Consider the following 18,698-nt stretch of genomic DNA (forward strand, 5'->3'; position numbering starts at 1 on the left):
CCCTCGAGCCTGCTCCGCCATTCAATAAGATCATGGCTGATCTGGCCGTGGACTCAGCTCCACTTACCCGCCCGCTCCCCGTAACCCTTAATTCCCTTATTGGTTAAAAATCTATCTATTTGTGACTTGAATAGATTCAATGAGCTAGCCTCAACTGCTTCCTTGGGCAGAGAATTCCACAGATTCACAACCCTCTGGGAGAAGAAATTCCTTCTCAACTCGGTTTTAAATTGGCTCCCCCGTATTTTGAGGCTGTGCCCCCTAGTTCTAGACTCCCCGACCAGTGGAAACAACCTCTCCTCCTCTATCTTGTCTATCCCTTTCATGATTTTAAATGTTTCTATAAGATCACCCCTCATCCTTCTGAACTCCAAGGAGTAAAGACCCAGTCTACTCAATCTATCATCATAAGGTAACCCCCTCATCTCCGGAATCAGCCTAGTGAATCGTATCTGTACCCCCTCCAAGGCCAGTATATCCTTCCTTAAATAAGGTGACCAAAACTGCACGCAGTACTCCAGGTGCGACCTCACCAATACCCTATACAGTTGCAGCAGGACCTACCTGCTTTTGTACTCCATCCCTCTCGCAATGAAGGCCAACATTCCATTCGCCTTCCTGATTACCTGCTGCACCTGCAAACTAACTTTTTGGGATTCATGCACAAGGACCCCCAGGTCTCTCTGCACCTCAGCATGTTGTAATTTCTCCTCATTCAAATAATATTCCCTTTTACTGTTTTTTTTCCCAAGGTGGATGACCTCACACTTTCCGACATTGTATTCCATCTGCCAAGCCTTAGCCCATTCACTTAACCTATCTAAATCTCTTTGCAGCCTCTCCGTGTCCTCTACACAACCTGCTTTCCCACTAATCTTAGTGTCATCTGCAAATTTTGTTACACTACACTCTGTCCCCTCTTCCAGGTCATCTATGTATATTGTAAACAGTTGTGGTCCCAGCACCGATCCCTGTGGCAAACCACGAACCACCGATTTCCAACCCGAAAAGGACCCATTTATCCTGACTCTCTGCTTTCTGTTCACCAGCCAATTCTCTATCCATGCCAATACATTTCCTCTGACTTCGTGTACCTCTATCTTCTGCAGTAACCTTTTGTGTGGCACCTTATCGAATGCCTTTTGGAAATCTAAATACACCACATCCATCGGTACACCTCTATCCATCATGCTCGTTATATCCTCAAAGAATTCCAGTAAATTAGCTAAACATGATTTCCCCTTCATGAATCCATGCTGCGTCTGCTTGATTGCACTATTCCTATCTAGATGTCCCGCTATTTCTTCCTTAATGATAGTTTCAAGCATTTTCCCCACTACAGATGTTAAACTAACCGGCCTATAGTTACCTGCCTTTTGTCTGCTCCCTTTTTTAAACAGAGGTGTTACATTAGCTGCTTTCCAATCTGCTGGTACCTCCCCAGAGTCCAGAGAATTTTGGTAGATTATAACGAATGCATCTGCTATAACTTCCGCCATCTCTTTTAATACCCTGGGATGCATTTCATCAGGACCAGGGGACTTGTCTACCTTGAGTCCCATTAGCCTGTCCAGCACTACCCGCCTAGTGGTAGGGTTTGTTTCAAGGTCCTCCCTTCCCACATTCCTATGACCAGCAATTTTTGGCATGGTTTTTGTGTCTTCCACTGTGAAGACCGAAGCAAAATAATTGTTTAAAATCTCAGCCATTTCCACATTTCCCATTATTAAATCTCCCTTCTCATCTTCTAAGGGACTAACATTTACTTTAGTCACTCTTTTCCGTTTTATATATCTGTAAAACTTTTACTATCTACTATCAGACACAAGACTCCCAAAGCAAGTGCTCTACTTGGACCTTCTTCACGGCAAACGAGCCAAAGGTGGGCAGAAGAAACATTGCAAGGACACCCTCGAAGCCTCCCTGATAAAGTGCAACATCCCCACTGACCCCTGGGAGTCCCTGGCCAAAGACCGCCCTAAGTGGAGGAAGTGCATTCGGGAGGGTGCTGAGCGCCTCGAGTCTCATCGCCGAGAGCATGCAGAAATCAAGCACAGAGAGCGGAAAGAGCGTGTGGCAAACCACCCACCCTTCCCTCAATGACTATTTGTCCCAACTGTGACAGTCTGCGGTTCTCGTATTGGACTGTTCAGCCAGCTAAGGACTTTTAAAAGTGGAAGCAAATCTTCCTCGATTCCGAGGGACTGCCTATGATGATGATGATAAACACAAGTTGTTGTTGTTGTTGTTATCCCATCCCCGCCAATCACAGCACACTCCCCGCTCCCGCTCACAGGGGCAAAGATTGACGGCCGTTAAACATTCAATATTTAAACCCAACCGGCAAGTTCCGAGCGTGAGTCTCTTTCAACCGAAATCATGGCCGCAAACCCCGCCTCCCGGCGGCGCTGATTGGTCAGTGGCGGCCCGGTGAGGAGACCGTGCGGGATGGGGATTGGCCGGAGCTCTTGGCACTCAGAGGGAGGGAGGGAGGCGGGTTTCTCCCGGGGGAAGCGGATTGGCCGGAGCGCCTGTCACTCAGAGTGAGGGAGGTGGGTTTCCGGGGCGGGCCCGGGCCTCAGTGGAAGTCGGACGCGGAGCTCGGGCAGTGTGTTTGGGCCGAGGGCCAGTGACGCCGTGCTGGGCCCTTGTCTCGGCGAGTTGGAGCCGGTGGGAGCGGCTCACGGCGGCCGCCGCCGCCTGCTTTTATACTCGAGAGGTGGGGTTTATTTCACACTTTGGATTCTTGTTATTATTCACTCGGGGGCAGCCAGGGCGTCATGGCAACGGGTTTGGTGAGCGAGCTGGACCGTCGCTTCTTCCCCGGGAACCTGCTGAGCGGTGGCTGGGGTAAGGGGAGGGGAGGAATGGGGTAAGGGGGGTAATGGGGAAGGAATGGGTTAAGGAGCATGGGGGTTGTGAGGACGAGGAGGGAAGAGGGGACACCCTGCCCAGTTTACTCCTTGCCCATTGTACAAACTATAAATTCACTTTTAATCTTATTTTTTGCAGAGCCATGGCTCTCGTCAGCACTGAGAATCATAGCTACACAGCACAGAAGGAGGCCATTCGACCCATCATATCTGTGTTGGCTCTTTGAAAGAGCTGTCCCATTAGTATCGCTCCCCTGCTCTTTCCCCAGAGGCCAAGAATATCTCCTATCCAATTCCTTTTTGAAAGTTACTATTGAATCTGTTTCCACCGCCCTTTCAGGCAGTGCATTCCCTGTGTAAAAATGTTTCCCCTCATTTCCTCCCTGGAATTTTTTTGAGAATTATCTTAAGACCTCACTGATTATCAATTCGAGGAGAAAACAAATACAATCCGATATTCTCTGAGGGAGAAGAAAACTGCTTTTGATGATTTTGAGTTTAAGCAACAAAGAACATTTTCAAAATGAAGATGAATTCTCAGTGGGCCGATGTGTGCTGTGCCTGTATGGGTAGCGTGTTATGCACCCCATGCCTGGCTAACAGAACTCTATCCCTGTGCATTTTCATCAGAGTAGCTTGCATTTATGAAGCCCGGTGATCAATGTGCTGGTGGTCTCGGATAATTTTGCTTCCTTCTTTAATGAAGCCTTTTTGTCTGAACAGGAACTGTCAAATTGTGAATTGGCAAGGTAGATGCTGAGAGATTGTTTCCCCTGGCTGGAGTATCTAGAACTGGGAGGGCACAGTCTCTATATAAGGGGGTAGCTCTCTGCCTCAGAGGGCTGTCTGTTGAGTCTCTGAATTTATTCAAGACCGAGATATAGATTTTTGGAGTCTCGGGGAATCAAAGGATATGGAGATCGGGCGGGAAAGTGGAGTTGAGGTTGATGATCAGCCATGATCTTATTGAATGGCGAAGCAGACTCTAGGGGCAATAGGGCCTACTCCTGCTCCTATTTTTTATGTTCTTAATTGCAGAACCTCATTGACTCAGAATTTTCTATATTGCGCAATATTTTGGGTGAAAAGGAACTGAACTTGGTCGAAGAACTTCATGAGTGAATGGATGATTTTTTTAATTCAGAATGGAGACAAATATGCGAGAAATCCGAGACCATTCACGATAACCATTACTTGTACATAAATTACCTGGACTTGGGTATTGAAAGTACGATTTTGAAGTTTGCAGATGAAACAAAACTTGACAACGTAGTAAATAGCGAGGAGGATATTTGCAGACTTCAGGACGACATAGACAGACTAGTGAAATGGCCAGACACATGGCAGATACAAGTTAATGTGGATGAGTGATCCATCCGTGGCTAACTAAAGAAGTTCAGGATAGTATTAGATTGAAAGAAGAAACTTATAATGTTGCAAAGAATAGTAGTAAGCCTGAGGGTTGGGAGATTTTCAGAAACCAGCAAAGGATGACCAAAAAATTGATAAGGGGAAAAAATAGAGAGAGAAAGCTAACAAGAAATATAAAAAATGATTTGTAAGAGCTTCTACAATTATGTAAAAAGGAAGAGAGTAGCAAAAGATAGTGGATGCATTGGTTTTGATCTTTCAAAATTCCCTAGATTCTAGAATGGTCCCAGTGTATTGGAAGGTAGCTATTGAAGAAAGGAGGGAGAGAGAAAACTGGGACCTACAGGCCAGTTAGCCTGACAACAGTCGTCCGGAAAATGCTGGAATTCATTGTTAAGGAATCAGGGCACTTAGAAAATCATAACCTGATTAGGCAGAGTCAACATGGTTTTATGAAGTGGAAATCGTGTTTGACAAATTTTGAGTTTTTTGAGCATGTAACGAGTAGGGTGGATAAAGGGAACCAATGGATGTAGTATATTTGAATTTCCAAAAGGCATTCGATAAGTTGCCAGATAAAATTATTATATAAGGTAAGAGCTCATGGGATTGGAGGTAATGTACTAGCATGAATAGAGGATTGGTTAACTGACAGAAAACAGAGAGTAGGGATAAATGGGTCTTTTTCAGAATGGCAGGCAGTGACTAGTGGAGTGCCACAGGGGTCAGTGCTGGGACCCCAGCTCTTTACAATACATTAATGATTTAGATGAAGGAATTGAGTGTAATATCTCCAGGTTTGCAGATGACACTAAACTGAGTGGCGGTGTGAGCTGTGAGGAGGACGCTAAGAGGCCGCAGGGTGACTTGGACAGGTTAGGTGAGTGGGCAAATGCATGGCAGATGCAGTATAATGTGGATAAATATGAGGTTATCCACTTTGGGAGCAAAAAATACAAAGGCAGAATATTATCTGAATGGCGGCAGATTAGGAAAAGGGAGGGTGCAATGAGACCTGGGTGTCATGGTACATCAGTCATTGAAAGTTGGCATGCAGGTACAGCAGGCGGTGAAGGAGGAAAATTATATGCTGGCCTTCATAGCTAGGGGGTTTGAGTATAGGAGCAGGGAGGTCTTACTGCAGTTGTACAGGGCCTTTGTGAGGCCGCACCTGGAATATTGTGTTCAGTTTTGGTCTCCTAATCTGAGGAAGGACGTTCTTGCTATTGAGGGAGTGCAGCGAAGGTTCACCACACTGATTCCCAGGATGGCTGGTCTGCCATATGAGGAGAGACTGGATCAACTGGGACTTTATACACTGGAGTTTAGAAGGATGAGAGGGGATCGCATAAAAACATACAGATTCTGACGGGACTGGACAGGTTAGATGTGGGAAGAATGTTCCTGATGTTGGGGAAGTCCAGAACCAGGGGACGCAGTCTTAGGATATTTAGGACTGAGATGAGGAGAAACTTCTTCACACAAAGTTGTTAACCTGTGGAATACCCTGCCGCAGAGAGTTGTTGATGCCAGTTCATTGGATATAGAAACATAGAAAATAGGTGCAGGAGCAGGCCATTCAGCCCTTCTAGCCTGCACCGCCATTCAATGAGTTCATAGCTGAACATGAAACTTCAGTACCCCCTTCCTGCTTTCACGCCATACCCCTTGATCCCCCGAGTAGTAAGGACTTCATCTAACTCCCTTTTGAATATATTTAGTGAATTGGCCTCAACTACTTTCTGTGGTAGAGAATTCCACAGGTTCACCACTCTCTGGGTGAAGAAGTTTCTCCTCATCTCGGTCCTAAATGGCTTACCCCTTATCCTTAGACTGTGACCCCTGGTTCTGGACTTCCCCCAACATTGGGAACATTCTTCCTGCATCCAACCTGTCCAAACCCGTCAGAATTTTAAACGTTTCTATGAGGTCCCCTCTCACTCTTCTGAACTCCAGTGAATACAAGCCCAGTTGATCCAGTCTTTCTTGATAGGTCAGTCCCACCATCCCGGGAATCAGTCTGGTGAATCTTCGCTGCACTCCCTCAATAGCAAGAATGTCCTTCCTCAAGTTAGGAGACCAAAACTGTACACAATACTCCAGGTGTGGCCTCACCAAGGCCCTGTACAACTGTAGCAACACCTCCCTGCCCCTGTACTCAAATCCCCTCGCTATGAAGGCCAACATGCCATTTGCTTTCTTAACCGCCTGCTTTACCTGCATGCCAACCTTCAATGACTGATGTACCAAGACACCCAGGTCTCTTTGCACCTTCCCTTTTCCTAATCTGTCACCATTCAGATAATAATCTGTCTCTCTGTTTTTACCACCAAAGTGGATAACCTCACATTTATCCACATTATACTTCATCTGCCACGCATTTGCCCACTCACATAACCTATCCAAGTCACTCTGCAGCCTCATAGCATCCTCCTCGCAGCTCACACTGCCACCCAACTTAGTGTCTTCTGCAAATTTGGAGATACTACATTTAATCCCCTCGTCTAAATCATTAATGTACAATGTAAACAGCTGGGGCCCCAGCACAGAATCTTGCGGTACCCCACAATCACTGCCTGCCATTCTGAAAAGTACCCATTTACTCCTACTCTTTGCTTCCTGTCTGACAACCAGTTCTCAATCCACGTCAGCACACTACCCCCAATCCCATGTGCTTTAACTTTGCACATTAATCTCCTGTGTGGGACCTTGTTGAAAGCCTTCTGAAAGTCCAAATATACCACATCAACTGGTTCTCCTTTGTCCACTTTACTGGAAACATCCTCAAAAAATTCCAGAAGATTTGTCAAGCATGATCTCCCTTTCACAAATCCATGCTGACTTGGACCCATCATGTCACCATTTTCCAAATGCGGTGCTATCTCATCCTTAATAATTGATTCCATCATTTTACCCACTACTGAGGTCAGGCTGACTGGTCTATAATTCCCTGCTTTCTCTCTCCCTTTTTTAAAAAGTGGGGTTACATTGGCTACCCTCCACTCGAAAGGAACTGATCCAGAGTCAATGGAATGTTGGAAAATGACTGTCAATGCATCCGCTATTTCCAAGGCCATATTCAAGAGAGTTAGATACGGCCCTCACGGCTAAAGGGATCAAGGGTTATGGAGAGAAAGCAGGAAAGGGGTACTGAGGGAATGATCAGCCATGATCTTACTGAATGGTGGTGCAGGCTCGAGGGGCCGAACGGCCTACTCCTGCACCTATTTTCTATGTTTTTCAGATTGGCAGGCTGTAACTAGTGGGATGCCGTAAGGATCAGTGCTGAGGCCTCAGCTATTTACAATCAATATTAATGACCTAGATGAAGGGACTGAGTGTCATGTATCCAAGTTTGTTGATGATACAAAGCTAGTTGGGACAGTAAACTGAGGAGAACATAAAGTGTCTGCAAAGGGATATAGATTGATTAAGTGAATGGGCAGTAAGGTGGCAGATGGAGTATAATGTAGGGAAATGTGAGGTTATTCACTTTGGTAGGAAGAATGGAAAAACACAGGGGTTGAAATAGCCCATTTTTTTTAAAGAGCTGTTACTGCCTCAGAGGCATCAACGGTGCGGAAAGCAGTTGTCGCTCGGTCGGCACAGAGGAGTCGGCATTTTCTAAATTGCCCTACTTTATATTTGGAGCGGTGTATGGGACCGCCCCGACCGCCTTCCTGCCCCATCGGGCACGCGCCAACCCCTTACCGACTGGCATCGGCCTCTTTTCCGCTAGCGGGAAATTGCCGCCGGTTGGTGCCACTGACCGCTTTCCCTGGCGTGAAGCTTCTTGAGGTTGGCTGCCGCATATGCCCTTAAAGGGGAGGGCGCACTGCCGCGTCCGTCATTTTATTTTAATTGACAGCTGACTCCGAAGTCGGCCCCACAATGGCAGCCGCGAATTTGTCGGCCCGGCACATCCTCTTGGGTACCGGTCCCAAGGCCCGGATGAACCCTCCCTGGTGGCCCTATAACTGAACGGGAGGGACCTTGTGACGCATAGGCACGGTGTGTCCGCATTGTGCTGACATCATCCGCACGACGCTGGTGACTCGGAGCGACGACCCAGCCGACCCAACGTCATTTCTGCCCTGCAGCCACCCAGAACTCCGCACCGAAACGAAAAAAAGTTAAAGCGCTGAATATCGCCCGACTCCATGGGGCGGAGAAAAAAATGTAAAAACAGTAATTGTGCTCTGTTTGGGGCAGAGGGCAATTTTGGCCCCAGAATATTTTTTAAATGGTGTTCAGAGTGATTTGGGCAGGGTCTGTTCACTCCTGGGGCAAACTGATCCAAATGGGCTCATGTTCATTACATTACATATATGATTCTGAATACGAAAACATAGGCCAGTATATTCAACAATGAAAGCATATGTTCTGTATCAAGTATGTATATATTCTGGTTCTGGTAACAGTGTAATACTAGATTCTTATACATATGTGGGAATGTCTCTATTTTATATATTATATAACAGTTAAATAATAACACAGATAAATAATAAAGGTCTTGTCTCTGCAAAAATAGGTATGTACACGTTAGGCCAATTAACAATATTTTCCTCGGTCGTGTTTTTCCTCTCATTGTCTATTTTATTCAGGCTATTTGGAAGGCCTTATTTTTTTCCCTACATTTATTTGGTGGGCCTGGGGCTGCAGCCACATCCGCCCCATGGTTAATCTGCCTCTGGATTTGGGTGTCCTTGTGCAAGAAACACAGAAAGCTAGCATGCAGGTACAGCAAACATTAGGAAGGCAAATGGCATGTTGTCCTTTATTGCAAGGGGGTTGGAGTATAAGAGTAAGGAAGTCTTGCTATAATTGTACAGGGCCTTGGTGAGACCACACCTGGAGTACTGGGCCCAGTTTTGGTCTCCTTACCTTGGAAGCGGCACAATGGAGGTTCACTATTTTGATTCCTGGGATGAGAGGGCTGTCTTATGATGAGAGATTGTGCAGAATGGGCCTGTACTCTGGAGTTTAGAAGAATGAGAGATGATCTCATTGAAACATACAAGAATCTGAAGGGGATTAACAGGGTGGATGGTGAGAGGTTGTTTCACCTGGCTGGAGTGTCTAGGCACAGTCTTGTGATAAGGGGGTAGGACATTTAAGACAGAGTTGAGGAGGAAATTCTTCACTCAGAGGGTTGTGAATCTTTGGAATTCTCTGCCCCAGAGGGCTGAGGATGCTAAATCTCTGAATATATTCAAGGCTGAGATAGATCGATTTTTGGAGTCCAGGGGAATCAAGGCATATGGCGATCGGGCGGGAAAGTGCAGTTGAGGTTGAAGATCAGCCATGATCTTATTGAATGGTGGAGCAGGCTCGAGGGGCCATAAGGCATACTCCTGCTCTTATTATGATCGCTCCACACTCCCTCTCACGATCGCTGCCCTCTTCTGACTGCTGTCCCCTCCTGACTGCTGCCCCCACCCCCTTCTAAATTCCACCCCTGACCCCAGGACAATCTTGGGAAAGCACAGATGTTTATGTGGCTCGGCAGTCACATTTTGGAATAGACCGAGTCCCAATATTTGATAGGTTATCGACCTGAAACATTAACTCAGTTTCTACAGATGTCACCTGACCTGCTGAGTGTTTTCAGCATTTTTTGATATTTCAGATTTCTAGCAACAGCAATATTTAGTTTTTGTATTTATAACAGGAGTAATTCTGTCCATTAAATATAATTTCAATTGGCCTGCCCGTGTGTCAGGAAATCCAATGGGCGGTGAAATAGATGGACTGTGCCCAGATCCAAATTCCCTCCACAGCCCCCAGCCCTGCCCATTAATTGCCAGAGGGAGGGTGAGATGTCCAGCCCAGGGATTTGAGGCTGAACTCCACTGGTTTATATAGTACATCTCCGGATAATCTTAGCGGAGTCAACGGAGCCGCTGGTAACTTTATCGTGGCAACCATTTTTATATAAATCGCACCGTAAGACTTTGCCAAATTTGAGTGCCTCACAGCACTGTTTGATTTCAGCTAAATATATCAGTAATTTCAATCTGTAAACCTCTGGTCTGTGATAATAACTGCTATTTAAAGAGAGTTTAGCACTGTAGGAGGAGACTAGATTGAATTCGGTCAGTAAATTACTGCCACTGAGGTTTCTGTTAATGCCCCAGATGTGCGCTGCTTGTGAGGAGCAAATGGGAAAAAAGTGACAAGATCTGGATTGTAAGGGGAACATCTGTTTACAGCAGGGGTGTGGAATCAGACCCTGGAACAGGTTCATCTGGTCTGCGGACTTACCCTCAGAGGCGGACTCACTCTCGGCAAATATCCCTGAGTGTCCCCTGGAACCCACATCGATGGATTTGAACATTGGACCTTTCTAAAGCTGGTCTTTTCCAGGGCTCTGAGTCGTTCACCCTCCCCGCTCTTCAGCCGCTTTCACTCGTTCTTCAGCCGCCTTCACTCACCCTGCAGCGCCCCTCTGCTCTGCAGTTAAACACTGATTAAAATGAGACAGATCTGATGAGGTTGGGGTTAGAACTCATTATTGACAAGATCATTGTCACTGGACACGAGCTTCTCTATTTCAGCTTCTGAATCTTATGCAGACGGCTTGCAGAACAGACTCGGGAATTGTTCATTGAAGAAACATTCATCTGCCTCCCTCCGAGAGTGAGTGAAACTGGCGGCCGCTGGGGCAGTATGGCCAATGGCCATGGTGGGAAAGCAGCTGGTGTGACCCGGACAGTGGCAATCTTTTTTTTCAAAAATATACTTTATTCATATATAATCTTCACAATACATTGGAAAATAGGTAAGTACCTTGTGGTCAGCAATTTCATACAATTCGTTTGGATGCTGACAGCAGTTCCATAAATGCACTAGTGTGCATTTTATTTCAAGGTACAGTTTAGTACAATCTGTAAATCACATTACATGTAGTACTGTGCAAATAAGGGTATTACATGGAGCAGATAAGAACAGGTTTACATTACATTACATTCCAGGATACATTTCAATATCCAATCACAAATCATGTTACATGTAGCACTATGCAGATGAAAGCAGTACATGGAATGGATGAGAATACATTTATATTTCTTTAGTGCAGAGGCTTTCATTATACATGGCACAATACAGGTGTTTTTCAGTACATGGTGCTTTATGTATACAAGCAGATTAATAAGTACAGCCCGAGGGGGGTCTGATTCCATCCCCTGGGTTTACCATTGCAGAAGGGCCTTAAACTATGGCTCTTCCCCAACGTGCCTTTGCGGCGACTGCACCAACCTTTAGTGCGTCCCTCAACACGTACTCCTGGACCTTGGATTGCGCCAGTCTACAGCACTCGGCCATGGACAGCTCCTTGTTCTGGAAGACCATCAAGTTTCGGGAAGACCAAAGTGCTTCTTTCACCGAGTTGATGGCTCTCCAGCAGCAGATGATGTCTGTATCAGTGCGCGACCCTGGGAACAGTCCGTGGAGCACAGAGTCCTGTGTTACAGAGCTGCTTGGGATGAACCTTGACAGCAACCACTGCATCTCCCTCCAGACCTGCCTTGCAATCCCGAAGGAAATGGATGACAGTCTCATCTGCACCACAGCCAACTCCGGGGCAGAATGTCATGTCTCTGAATCCCTGGCTGAGCATGAAGGATCTGATGAGTGAGGCCCTTCTCACCGCCAACCAAGCTACATCTTGGTGCTTGTGTGAAAGCTCTGGCGATGAGACATTCTGCCAAACGAGTTCGACAGTCTGCTTGGGGAACTGGACAACGGCAATCCACCTGAGACACGGTAGTGTAGTGCCACCTTCCACCTGTGGAGCAAGGTCCCCGAGTTCCTACAGCTCACTCTGGTACAGGGCTGGGACATTATTTGGGCTGGAGGGCCACTTAACAAGTTTGGGTGAGCTGTTGGGGGCCACCCACCAATGTTCCACCAATCACGCGGTCCCGCGCAGGCCGCTCCCCAGCATTCAGATATAAATCCAGACAGTAGTCAGGTACTATTTTACATACACAACATGTATTGGATACTGCTTAGAAATGGATCAAAGATAAACGTTGAAAATGTGGTGGTATCTTCTGGTCTCTGTAACTCAGAGCTGTGAAATAGAACTGTCCCCTCTTTACAGCCTGTCAGCATCAATTTCCCACCTCAGTCATTCTCATGTCCCTTATCCTTATGACTACACCAGGAGAGGAAAGATGCAGCGCCGGTCACTTTCTCCGGTAAAAGATTTGTGGAGATGAGCAGCCAAGACTTCACTCTAAAATGGATGGGGCATATTCGCGTACGCAGTGCATTCTGGGTATAGACGTCCGCCATTGCGGCTCAATTACGGAACGGAGCCTTTTAAGATTGGGCCAGCGAGAATCGCTTTTGCGAATTGGTGCAAACGATGCTATACAAACAAAATCTACCAATACAATAGGTCTGAAACAGAAAAGGTCATTGGTGTTTCAGGTGTATGACACCTCATCACGAGTTCTGATGAAAAGATACACATTTAAACCATCAATATCTTGTCTTTTTCCTTTACAAATACTGACTGGCCTGCTTTGCATTGCCTGCATTTTCTGTGTTTATATCTGGAAGGAACAATTTGCAATTTAGCGTCATCAGCGCTGGAGGGGCGGGGGATAAAGGGGTCAGCATAAATAATTGCATGTTCCATTGCTCAACTTCTCCAGATCCATCAACTGATTACAAAAGCAATATTGGTCGGTACATGGATAAACTGCCTGCCCTTATTTAAGTAGAATCTCCTGATCTTTAACATCCAGTTGAACAGGCAGACAGGGTCTCCAACAATTCAACCTAAAGATGGTGCCTCTAAATAACAGTGACTGCACTTCACTGCGTTGTGACATGTTTTGGGATGTCTTGAGATCCTGAAGGACCGATATGAATGCAAACTCCTTCCTTCTGATTGTTTCAGTATTGGAGTGTCAGCTCAGATTATATACTCAGAAAGGTGAGGGGCTTTAACCACAACATTCCAGGCCCCTGTTTATTTTACGTCTTTTTTTCTAGTCCAATTGCCTTTCAGTTCTGAAGAAAGTTCTTGCCTGAATTGTCAAATCAACCGAGCATTTCTGCATTTTTTGGTATTTCCGTAGGACCGGTTTGCACCAGAAGGTGGTGATATTGCACTGTAAAACTTTACAGATCAGAGAGTTGTTAACCTGTGGAATTCCTTGCCGCAGAGAGTTGTTGATGCCAGTTCATTGGATATATTCAAGAGGGAGTTAGATATGGCCCTTACGGCTAAGGGGATCAAGGGGTATGGAGAGAAAGCAGGAAAGGGGTACTGAGCGAATGATCAGCCATGATCTTACTGAAAAATGGTGCAGGCTCGAAGGGCCGAATGGCCTACTCCTGCACTTATTTTCTATGTTTGTACAGCTTCTCGTCGAAAGTGGCACTCAATGAACTGCAAAGAAAAGATACTCACTCTGGGGTGAATTTTCATTTTTACCACCGGGAACAACTCAGGCGTTAGCTGATCGCCCGTTTTACAGCCCGCAGAGCAGTAAAAGTGAACATTCAGCCCTTTAAACTTCTGAAAGAGATATTTGCTGAATAGCTGGGGCATGGGCTTATTTTAAGAGCACAACTTATACCTGCTTTCCAATACAAAGGAGCGGGGCAGTGATGAGAAAGCGCTGCGATGGAGTTGCTGCTGGCTTTTACTTTTTATTTTAGTCTCTTCACATTTGATATTTGTATCGGTTGTATTTACAGTCTCAACGGGATTTTACAATGCATCATTTGGAAATTACAATTTCTAACTCCCGACCCCTGACCTCAGCTCCTGACTCTATCTGCACACGGTTAAGTCATTGGGAGGTCATGGATGACGTGGATCCCGCCTCTTTTACAGACCCGGATTGGAACCGGAGCAGATTCTCAGCCACTTGTTCTCATCCCCAGTACAGAGGAAAGGATAAAGTTTCTCCGTGAATTTAATCCCAGTGAAGGTGTGGAGATGGGACTTGGTGTCCACGCTGTAAAATGAAACTGTCCCGGATTCGTAACTGAGATAAACTCCCACCTTTCTGGGGATCTGACTGGCAGGGAGAGGGGATGGAGGGGAGGAGTTCACATTAAACTCATCACCACCCAGCCCGATGGTCCAGAATCCATCCTCCGGGCTCAGACTAACCCAGCCCTTCCTCCCCACAGACTCTGCGGCTACTCCCAGTCTCCAGCCCCGATTCCCCACCACCTCCACCTCCCAGTAATGTCTCCCCGATGTGAATCCCTCCGATCCCAGCACACAGGGCCAGACTGTAAACCTCTTCTTGGTTTCAGGGAGAGTCTTCTCGGTCTGAGTCCATCTCACATTCTTCAGATCCTCGGACACCTCGAGCCAGTCATTCGCTGTTTCCACATCCAGGGTCACAGAGACTGGGAGAAAAAGCAGAGAATTAGAGAGATTCAGCCTGGATTAGTGGGGTTCAGCCGGGATTAGGGAGATTCACCCGGGATTAGAGAGATTCGCCGGGGATCGGGGGGAGAGACTCGCCGGGGATCGGGGGGAGAGACTCGCCAGGGATCGGGGGAGAGACTCGCCGGGGATCGAGGAGAGATGCTCTCACCAAGATCCCCCTTTCTAACTGATTTCCTGTTTCTCAACAGCAGAAAAGAGCCTCCACGAGGGGAGGAAACGAGGATCTGACAACAGAAGACATCGGGACTTCCAGGAAGGGAGGTCACAGCTTCTGAAAATATCAAACATTACACCCACCCATCTCAACACTGGGGTACTTTGTGTAATATAAAAAACAATGAAAAAAAGCTGGAACTGGAGCCTCAATGTACATCTAAATACTGTTCCCAGTTTAATGCTCCACAGATGGGCTTAAACCACCTCCCATACTCCTTACCAGAATACTAACTGAAGGGCTTCATTCTGTAGACCTGAGTGTATACATGATTGTGTGCATATGCATAGTTGTGTATGTATTTGTGTGTGTATGTTTGTGTACATTGGTTCCGAAAAGTAGAAAAGTCAGCTGGTAAATGGCGGTGTTCCCTCCACTGCTCTTTTGAATGTATATTAATGATCCGGACTTTGGTATACAGGGCATCATTTCAAAGTTTGCAGATAATACAAAACTCAGAAATGCCATAAACAATGAGTAGATTAGTAACAGACTTAACATAAGAACATAAGAAATAGGAGGAGGAGGAGGCCATTTGGCCCCTCGAGTCTGCTCCACCATTCACTAAGATCATGACTGATCTGATCATGGACTCAGCTCCACTTCAGGAGGACACAGCCAGACTTGTGAAATGGATAGACAAATGGTAGATGAAATTTAACGTAGAGAAGTGTGAAGGGATAAAATATGGTAGGAAGAATGAGGAGAGGCAATATGAACTAAATGGTACAAGTTAAAAGGGGTGCAGGAATAAAGGGACCCGGGGGTGTATTTACACAAATATTTGAAGGTGTCACCCCAAATAGTGAACGTTGTTAAATAGCATATTTTACCCTTGGATTTATTAATAGTAGAATACAAAAGCAAGGGGGTTATGCTAAACCTTTATAAAACACTGGTTAGGCCTCAGCTGGAGTATTGTGTTCAATTCTGGGCATCGCACTTTAGGAAGGACGTCAAGGCCTTGGAAAGGGAGCAGAAGTGATTTATTAGAATGGTACCAGGGATGAGGGACATCTGTTATGAGCAGAGACTGGATAAACTGGGGTTGTTCTCCATACAACAAAGAAGGTTAAGAGGAGATTTGATAGAGGTGTTCAAAATCATTAATGGTTTTGAAAGAGTAAATAAGGAGAAACTGATTTCAGTCGCAGAAGGGTCGGTAACCAAAAGACACAGATTTAAGGTGATTGGCAAAAGAACCAGAGGCGACATACGAAAACATTTTTTACACAGCCACTTCTTGTGATCTGGAATGCACTGCTGGAAAGGGCACTTGAAGCAGATTCAATGATAATACTCCAAAAAGAATTGGATAAGTAGTTCAAGGGAGAAAAATTACAGGGCTACAATAACAACAACTTGTATTTATATAGCACCTTGGGACATTTCATTATGTTTCACAGGAGTGTTATGCAATAAAAGTTTGACATCGAGCGCATAAGTAGAAATTAGCCCAGGTGACCAAAAGCTTGGTCAAAGAGGTATGTTTTAAGGAGTGTCCTAAAGGAGGAATAAGAGGTAAAGAGGCAGAGAGGTTTAGGGAGGGAGTTCCAGAGCTTGGGGCCCAGGTAGCTGAAGGCACGGCCATCAATGTTTGAGCGATTATAAATCAGGGATGCTCAGGGAGGCAGAATTTGCGGAGTGCAAACATCTCGCGGGGGTTGTGGGGCTGGATATTACAGAGATAGTGAGGGGAGAGGCCATAGAGGAATTTGAAAATAAAGTTGAAATGTTCAAATCGAGGCGTTGCTTAACCAGAAGCCAATGTAGGTCAGTGAGCACAAGGGTGATGGGGGTGACAGATGGCTACGGGGAAAGAGCAGGGAAGTGGAATTAATTGAATAGCTCAATCAAAGAGCAGGCACAGACATGATGGGCCGAATGGCCTCCTTCTGTGCTGTATCAGTCTATGATCACAAAAACATAAGCATTTTATTAAGATTATCTTGTGACCTGTGACTAATCTGATTTCAATTTGCTGAAAATGACATTAAAATCTGTGCTGAACCATTTACTAGTTTCATTGGTGTACACTAGTCAGTTTCTTAGTAAAGTAAATATTTTTTTAATATTTAAAAACTTTTAAAATGTGCCTACTAGAGCATGTGTCGCTAAAAAAATGGGTTCAATTTGAAGACCCTTCTCAAACTGACACAATGGGCAGAAACTGGCCATGCTGATTATCCCGATCTGGGGGCGTGGCCAGGTTTATAGACGGGTCAATAAATGGTACAACACACAACAGCTCAGAGGGACTTGAACTGCTAGCTTCGACCAGCATAAGGAGATGAGAACTACACACTTAAACTTTTCCTGATAAGTCCACCCGTTAGTATCTGTCTGTACCAGTGTAAGGATCCTGAGAAATCCCCATTTCAGATTCCCACTAGCTAACATGGACGAAATTAAAGAAGTATTATTAGTTGTAGGTTTACGTTTGTATTATGTAGCTGTTTGTCAATAGACGCCGATTCTTGAACCATCATGCTTATACACTCGTATACCGTTGGTAGACCTGGTTCGATATTAAATTGAAGAAAGAGGCGTTGGGCCTGCTGGACCAAATATTATAAATGCAGACTTTAACAAGCCCTGTTAGCAGAGCGACAGTCAATCTGTGAGACAAAAGCAAAATACTGCGGCTGCTTGAATCTGGAATAAAAACAGAAAATGCTGCAAATCTCAGCGGGTCAGGCAGCGTCTGTAGAGAGAAAGCAGAGTTAAAGTTTCGGGTCAATGACCCTTCGTCGATCCACCCGAAACATTAACTCTGCTTTCTCTCCACAGACACTGCCTCAACCCCAGTGAGTTCCAGCATTTTCTGTTTTTATGTCAGTCTGTAAGTAAAGCTGAATGAATTAATCGAATTTCAGAGACTGAGTTAAGAGTCAGGGACTGTCAGATTGTTATGAATTACATGCTAGTTGTTTTTTGTTTGATGAATACTTGTTTTCATATCGTATAACCATTAGTAATAGATCCATAAACGTGTGTAAGGATTAAATGTAGAAGTTTGTAATCATCAACTGTATCCAATGATAACCTGAATGATTTAAACATAAGAAAAAGGGTTATATGTTGTACAAGTCTGTGAGTAAGCTGTAACCAGACAACTTAAGATGAGGAAGAGATTGCCATGGTTGACTAGACTGCAGTTAGCCTTGGAACCAAGGTTAGGTACAGTTAGCATTGTGCTGGAATGTTGTAACATCCGCAGTAAATTATAAACACAAAGGCAGGGGCTGTATCTCAACCTATGGAGACATATTCCTTTTGTATTGCGTTAACTAGATATGAGTCTTGATGGTCAGATTATCTAAGATTGTCATCAAACTAATAAACCTGGGTAAGCCAGGGTTCTACGAACGTGACCATCTTTATGATTGGATTTTGGGTTTGGGCATCTGCCAGTGATTGGTTCAGGAAAGCTCCGTAGGTTTTGAATGACAGTAAGGGTCTAAGAAGGGAGTCTTAACGGCTACAAATTGTAGAAGATTTCAGGAGTAGAAGATTTCAGAGACATGGTAAAAGATTTCAGGAAGAATCGAGGAGACAACCGGGAGACGGGTAGAGCTGAGACAAGAGACACAGGGTGCAGCTTATTCATGGTTACAGATTCTACCCAAAGTATAGGGGGTAATATAAGTCTCAATTATACTCTGTAAACTGCTGCTGAATAAAGTTAAATCACTGTCCCCAATATGGCTCAACCTTGAATCCTTAGGAATCAGGAGCTTAGCCAGGAGATTGATAAATTACTTGGTGCAGGCAGGATCCTAGGACTGGGGTAGTTAGTACGACCTAGTCAGTT

At 45.3% G+C, this 18,698-nt stretch overlaps 1 long non-coding RNA gene across 2 annotated transcripts; it reads left to right on the forward strand.

Moving 5' to 3' along the window:
* Positions 1-2,574: 2,574 nt before the first annotated feature.
* LOC139229700 (uncharacterized) lies at positions 2,575-17,601 on the forward strand. 2 transcript variants are annotated; one of them, XR_011587787.1, is made up of 3 exons: positions 2,575-2,719; positions 10,802-11,025; positions 14,859-17,601. It is a non-coding gene; the product is annotated as an uncharacterized lncRNA (long non-coding RNA). The 2 variants fall into 2 exon arrangements; XR_011587788.1 differs by having other exon boundaries at positions 14,862-17,601.
* The last annotated feature ends 1,097 nt before the right edge of the window (positions 17,602-18,698 follow it).

Source organism: Pristiophorus japonicus, chromosome 19 (assembly GCF_044704955.1).
Source record: "Pristiophorus japonicus isolate sPriJap1 chromosome 19, sPriJap1.hap1, whole genome shotgun sequence".
Classification (NCBI taxonomy): domain Eukaryota; kingdom Metazoa; phylum Chordata; class Chondrichthyes; family Pristiophoridae; genus Pristiophorus; species Pristiophorus japonicus.